The following is a 5980-nucleotide window of genomic DNA, read 5'->3' as shown; positions in this document are numbered from 1 at the left end:
TTTCTGGCAAAAAGGATACAAATACACAGATTTAATCTGCTATTTTTGAAACAGGAGCCTTCCAAACCAGAGTGATCTTTTAAAGCATAATGCCACTCTGGGATAGAATCCAAACTACAAAGCCAAGCAATGTGAGCCCTGACCAGTGTGGTGCAGTTGGTTGGGCTGTGTCCTGCAAAGTGAAAATTTGCCGTTAAATTCCGATTCAGGGCACATGTCTGTGTTGTGACACATGCCAGCTTAGGGTACATGCTAGAGACAACCCATCAATGTTTTTCTTCCTTTCTCCCTCCCCCACTCTCTAAGAGTAAATACCTTAAAAAAAAAAAAAAGCCTAGCAATGTGAAGTCCTTTCTATGTTTGCCAACCCCTCACCCCACATAGGTCTTTTGTTACTTCCTACTCCCCTTACATATTATAGTCCTCTAATGTATGTGTAGTTCCATGTTGTTGTACTTCTGGAAATTTACACATTCATGCAATAAATATTTGAGTTCCTCATATGTGTTGGTGTCAGGCACTATACTTGTCGCTAGGGATACAATTAAAAAGACAACCCAGTGCACTTGTAATTTATCTTACTTGGGAGAGGCAATGAACAAATATATACTATATTTGGTGGTTATAAGTTCTATGAAGGAACTTAATGTAAGAGAGATTGAGAATAGAGTGCAAAGAAGGGTACCTTCTTTCCCCTCACAATATACACTTACTCTTTATACCCCTTCCTCCTTTGTGTGTTCAGAATACCCTATCCTTTACTCCATGTTATTGCAATAGTATTTTCAAATTGTCTGCCCAGGAAGACTTCCAATATTCACTGATGGCAGAAACTGGATGTTGTCCACAGTGGCATCCCCAGGGTCAAAAACTTATTTTTGCAGTAAATGGATTTAGCAATTTTTGATTTCTGAGAAGCTTTCATGTAGTTATCATTTTTTCCAGAGGTAGGCAGAAGAAATGTTATTTAGAGTACACTTTACAAATGAAATTTGAAGCTCAAGAGGGATATGCCCAAGGAAATCTTTTTATTCCCATTCCACTGTTATATTCACAGTCCCACAATGCTTGATTAACTCCACTGCAAGTATTTGAGGTGGTAGGCAGTTCCATGCAAAAAACACCATTAAAAAGTAAACATTTTCAGACTTCTGGCCAAGATGGAGGCATAGGTAGACACACTGCCTCCTTGCACAACCAAACCAAGGACAACAACAATTTAAAAACAAAAAATAACCAGCAATGACAGAAAAACTATGGTAGTCCAACAACCAAGGAGTTAAAGAAGAAACATTCATCCAGACTGGTAGGTGGTGGGGAGTTGGGCAGCTGGATAGAGAGGATTCATGGCAAGGCTGGCAGACCAGACCGGGGCAGGCAAGGTGGTGGCTGGTGGAGCGGGTGGTCCCACAGTTGCGTGCAGATAAACCAGAAGGAACAACTGGGGAGTTAGCACAACCCAGGGTTCCAGCGAGTGGAAGTAAAGCCTCAAAACCTCATAGAAAACACCTGTGGGGGTTGAGGCGGCAGCAGAAGTAACTCCCAGCCTCACGAGAGTTCACTGGAGAGACCCACAGGGTCCTAGAATGCACACAAACCCACCCACCTAGGAATCAGCACAAGAAGGGCCCAATTTGATTGTAGGAAGTGGGGAGAGTGACTGAAAGCCAGAAGAGAGCAGAGCAAATGCCATTGTTCCCTTTTGAACCCCTCCCCCACATACAGTGTCAAAAGGCAGTAATGTGGGTTGCCCCGCTCCATGAACACTTAAGGCTCCACCCCTTATACGTAACAGGTGCGCTGAGACCCAAAAAAAAAAAAAAAAAAAAAAAAGGCCCAAATGAAAGAACAGTTCAAAGCTCCAGAAAAAATACAACTAAGCGACAAAGATATAGCCAATCTATCAGATATACAGTTTAAAACACTGGTTCAAAACACTGGTTATCAGGATGCTCTAGGAATTCACCGGATACTTCAACAGCATAAAAAAGACCCAGGCAGCAATGAAGGTTGCATTATGTGAAATAAAGAAAAATCTATAGGAAACCAACGGTGATGGGAAGGAAACCAGGACTCAAATCAACAGTATGGAGCAGAAGGAAGAAAGAAACATTCAACCAGAACAGAATGAAGAAACAAGAATTCAAAAAACTGAGGAGAGGCTTAGGAACCTCTAGGACATCTTTAAATTTTCCAACATCCGAATTATAGGGGTGCCAGAAGGAGAAGAGGAAGAGCAAGAAATTGAAAAGTTATTTGAAAAAATAATGAAGGAGAACTTCCCCAATTTAAGCAAAGGAAAGACTTTCAGGAAGTCCAGGAAGCTCAGAGTCTCAAAGTTGGACCCAAGGAGGAACACACCAAGGCAGAACATATTTACATTACCCAAGATTAAAAATAAGGTATCTTGCCCTGGCTGGTGTGGCTCAACTGATTGAGCGCAGGCCTGCGAACCAGAGGATCGCGGTTCGATTCCCAATCAGGGCACATACCTGGGTTGCAGACCAGTTCCTAGCAGGGGACACATGAGAGGCAAACAACCATACATCGATGTTTCTCTCCCTCTCTCCTTTCCTTCCCCTCTAAATAGAAATAAGTAAATCTTTAAAAATAAGGAATCTTAAAAGCAGCAAGAGAAGAGAGTTACTACAAAGGAGTTCCCATTAGACTATCAGCTGATTTCTCAAAAGAAAGAGACCTTACAGGCACGAAGGGGTTGGAAAGAAGTGTTCCAAGTCATGAAAGGCAAGGACCTACATCTAAAATTACTGTATCCAGCAAAGCTATCATTTAGAATGGAAGGGCAGATAAAATGTTTCCCAGATAAGGTCAAGTTACAGGAGTTCATCATCACCCAGCCCTTATATGAAATGATAAATGGACTTATCTAAGAAAAAGATAAAAAATATGAACACTAAAATGACAACAAACTCACAGCTATTAATTGAACCCCCAACCCCCCCCAAAATAAACTAAGCAAACAACTACAATAGGACAGAATTATAGAAATGGAGATCACATGGATGGTTATTAGTGGGGGAGTGCGAGGGGAAGAGAGGAAAAGGTACAGAGAATAAGTAGCATAAATAGTAAGTAGAAAATAGATGGGAAAGTTGAGAATAGTATAGGAAATGTAGAAGCCAAAGAACTTATATGTACGATCCAGGGACATGAACTAAAGGGGGGGATGTGGGTGGGAGAGGGTGGGCAGGGCGGAGGGGGATAAAAGGGGGAGAATGGGACAACTGTAATAGCATAATCAATAAAATGTTTTTTTTTTAAAGTAAACATTTTCATTGGCTTTCCAAGCACTGCGAGGCTGCAGATAGTGGAGATATTCCATGGCATGTCATGCTTAATGCAAACTATGCCTATGCTACCCTTTCCCTCCATTTTTCATGTGTCAGGGTGTAACTACATATACATTGACTCATTTAGGTCTCATAACTACATGAGGTAGGTATTAGTCCCATTTTATGCATGAGAAAATTGAGGCACAAAAAAATAACTTGCTTAAGGTCATATCATTCCTTACCTGAGCTACAACAATCTCTGAACCAATCTCCTAGTTTCTTCTCTTGTCCAAACAATGGCCAAAGAGAACTTTAGAACATGTTAAATACATCATATCATGCCCTTGCTCCAACTCCAATGGTTATTCCTTTTACTCTTTAGTGTGGCCTGTGGGCAGTAAGTAACCTTTGCTTATGTCAACATAGTTTCTCCGTCCTCGGTTACTCTTGCTCACAGAGCTCCAGCAGTACAGCTCTTTGCTGGCCTTCAAAAAGGCAAAGCTGTTTTACTTCCTATTCCTCATCAGGAAGATTAATTTCCTGTATCTTTACATGACTTGCTTTTACATCATAGCTCCTCTCTCAAAAACCTTCTGATATCCATCATTATCCTCTTGCCTTGGTTACTCTTCATATGTACTTACACTTCCAAGAATCTATCCAATTTATCTTTTACAATGTTATCTCTGGTACAATGTAAGTTTTGGGAGGTTGGGGGCCTTGTGTCTGTTCAGTGCTGCACTCCCAGGGCCTATAATAAAACCAGGCGAGACATGTGTTTCACAAATGGATGAATGAAGCCTCATAGTTTATCTTTGTCTTTTATTTGGCTGCAATGTTTAAATCTAAGAAGGCAATGAAGCAACAGCAATCCTATGCATGGCTTTATGACACAAAGTTTTAGGTTTTGTAATATTGGGCACAATTTCTTTTTTTCTTGTTCAGCTTTAAGTCCATAAAAAGTATAAATACCCAAAGATGGCAAACCAGTTAGGTCTGGATGAGTTGTTTTTTGTTTTTGTTTTTTTTTACAAGCTAAAATACTTTCAAAAAAGTATTTACTCTGAAAAAAAAAAAAGGAATTTACTCTAGCACTGATGAATTACTGAGGATGTATGTACTCTACTAAGCAACAGAAATGACAATGGATAATGGTGAGTCCTATCCACCAGTCTGTGTCAGTGGTATTCCACCATTGTGCCAAAGATTTTTGTTTAATCCTCACCTGAGGACAATTTTTCATTGTTTTTTAGAAAGGGAGAGAGGAAAGGAGGAAACACTGATTAATTCCATCCTGTATGTGGCCCAGACCAGGGATGGAACCCACAACCTTTTGTTTATGGGACGATGCTCCAACCGAGCCATACTGGCAAGAGCACTCGAGAATTTTTAAAACATGCAATACCTGACTAGTAAGTCTGAGTCACTGACCCTTTTTTCCCTTAGATTGTCAAATAAAAAAATGACGACAGCCAACACAATAGCCCTCTGGTGTGAATCAAAATTATATCTACTTTTTTTTGTCAGATCAGCAAAAAAAAATTGATCTGCTGAATTATAGTAATTAGTCTGTGTAAGCCATAAGCTGAAAAAGTCTGAAAACCGATGGTCTATATCAATGAAACTTTTTTCATCTATTGCACAGAAACAGGGGCAGTTTTTGCTAGATGGGGATAGAAGAGTTGAAATAGCAACCATGACTACTGAGAGACCATGAAGCCTAAGTTTAAAGTTTACAATTATTTCCCCCAGAGTTTACAATCCAACAGAAAGAACTACTTGTAGCCATTGTAGCTAGAGGTCATTAGGGAATGTTTTGTGGAGACAGTGAAAATGTAACCCTGGTAACTAAGAATAGATTTTAATGCAGAAATAAGGACATTCTAAAAACTAAAAGTACAAAAAACAGTCCAAAAATCACAAGGAAAGCAAATTCCCTTGATGGCTTGCATCAGTAGGTCTTGACCCACAGATCATGGACAGGCTTCAAGGGAACCCAAGAATCAAAGGGATCTGCTGGTGACTTCTCAGGGTGCACTCTTCTAAAAAGAGGGGAAATAACTCACATTTTCAAAGGAATCAATGTTGCAAAAGAGATTTTAAGAGTTTATGTTTTAAGTTCTTGGACAATCAACTTCAGAAAGGTTGGGTTGATAGTGAAGACCTTCTACATCAGGCTAATAATGTAGATTTTGACCTCTATTTGAGGCTTTTGTGCAGACTTGGTAGACAGGGTAAATTCAAGACTTTGTGATGAATTAAATGTGAAAAGCCAAGAAAAATATTGAGGACGAATAAGTTTTTGATTTGGAACAGTGAGTGTAGCCAGTGTTGGTGGAAGATAAAATAAGTCTGGAGCACTCAGAGACAAATGGACAGTTGAAAATACAAGTTTACAGAAATAGCTGGGAGTAAGTAATGCTAATTTTCGCTGAAGGAGTTAAGATGATCCAACCATTATTTGTAAATAATGGAGACTCAATAGCAGAAAACATCAATATTTAAGGGGGAAGAGAAATATAAGAGAAATAATCAAAAAAGGTTGGAATATCTTGGTGTCTATCCCCCCAAAAAGTGTGGTAAGGTCAAGCACCGCCCGCTCCAGGGATCAGCTGAAAGTAGTGATAAGAAATGCCAGCTTGTTAGCATTAGAGAGGTGGAAAAGTGCAAAGAATGTAGGCCATTGG

Source organism: Artibeus jamaicensis, unplaced genomic scaffold (assembly GCF_021234435.1).
Source record: "Artibeus jamaicensis isolate MK-2021 breed Jamaican fruit bat unplaced genomic scaffold, CSHL_Jam_final contig_889, whole genome shotgun sequence".
Lineage (NCBI taxonomy): Eukaryota > Metazoa > Chordata > Mammalia > Chiroptera > Phyllostomidae > Artibeus > Artibeus jamaicensis.
The sequence above is the reverse complement of the archived record's forward strand: the minus strand, read 5'-3'. Positions refer to the sequence as shown.